The sequence below is a fragment of the Diaphorina citri genome, unplaced genomic scaffold (assembly GCF_000475195.1).
Source record: "Diaphorina citri unplaced genomic scaffold, Diaci psyllid genome assembly version 1.1 scaffold162, whole genome shotgun sequence".
Taxonomy (NCBI): domain Eukaryota; kingdom Metazoa; phylum Arthropoda; class Insecta; order Hemiptera; family Psyllidae; genus Diaphorina; species Diaphorina citri.
In genome coordinates, this window is record NW_007377599.1 from 85,726 (window position 1) to 87,074 (window position 1,349).

A 1,349-nucleotide genomic window follows, 5' to 3' on the forward strand; every position below is an offset into this window, starting at 1 on the left:
CTTCCGAAAAGAACCCACTTCCAATTTTCTCACATGTGAAATCATCGAGTCTATTGAGACAGGATACAGCATGTCTGAGGGCTTTACATGATGAGCCCAACATACACGAGTCCTTGATCTTCTCATCTTTCTGAGTGTTGGGGTTCAGTACAGGTACAGATGTACTACTTGGGGCAGACTTGAAGTTCACATCACAGCCAGGATGCATATTGTTACATAGCTTTAATCACTTGGAATATCATAATGTTCACCGACATGGTTATACAGTTTTCACTGACATTATTTGAAATGAAAAATGTAGTCTCACATGCCTACATATTAAATACACATAATTAGATAATATTATTGAAAGCTGGATACCTCCTTTATATATATAAAAAAAAAGATTCTACTTCAAAAACCTAAGCCAAAAAGATCAAAACACTACTTAAGGGTTTGTCGAATCTGAGACCTAGGTCTGTCAGACTTGAGACCTGGTCTCAAGTTGGAATGTGTGTGGTGGAAAAAGCTAGCTTGAGACCTAGGTCTGAAGCTTTTTCCTCCAAACAAGTTCCAACAGTCTAACAGCCTTGGTCTGTCTGATAGACTTGGTCCGTCAGAGTGTCTGGCATTAGACCCTGATCCATAACTGTTGTTGAACAAATTTGGGATGATTTTCAAGTAGCTACACCTTCATAGAAATATACATTCAATTCAAATATTGAGTTACTTGTCTCGTGATCAAAGATTGCTTGTGATGGTAGGTACTTTGAATTTGGGACGGAATCTAATATTCCTGGATTTCCTGGATCATGAACATTACTTACAGTTAGGTAAATGCAAATTGACTGAAGTAATCAACTTGAGATTTGCAGATTGACAAAATAATATATCTAGGCAAGTACATCCCATTAGTATAGGTAGGTAAGTGAATTGATTGGATATTATTGAAGCATTTTGAATATTCCAGTAGGTACATATCAATGTTGTTGACAACTTTTCCCATTTATTGATAAGAACTTACATTTTTTTTTAAATGAAACAGTTGAAATTACCTAGGTAAGTTTAAAGGAATTTTTAAAACACACACACAGAAGGTAGGTTTTATAAGTTTTATTTTAAAAAAAAAAAATAATAAATCGTGATAGGCACTCGGGTTATTTAACTAGGGTTCAGTAACAGGACACACTGATAGGTGATAAAATTAATTAACACATTATCAATTAATGTTTGATTATTAACGTCAATTTATTTATTGGAACTTGAATAAAGTGACCAAGAGTGAAACAGTGAAAAAGAAGTAAAAGAATAAAGAACCAAGAATCCTGCTTCTTCTCTATCTTCATCTTCTCGACTTCCCCAGCCCCTAT

At 34.7% G+C, this 1,349-nt stretch overlaps 1 long non-coding RNA gene across 1 annotated transcript; it reads right to left on the reverse strand.

Moving 5' to 3' along the window:
* LOC113465802 lies at positions 1 to 1,349 on the reverse strand. The gene is made up of 2 exons (XR_003390405.1): positions 1,004 to 1,349; positions 1 to 401 (listed from the first exon to the last, which is right to left on the reverse strand). It is a non-coding gene; the product is annotated as an uncharacterized LOC113465802 (long non-coding RNA).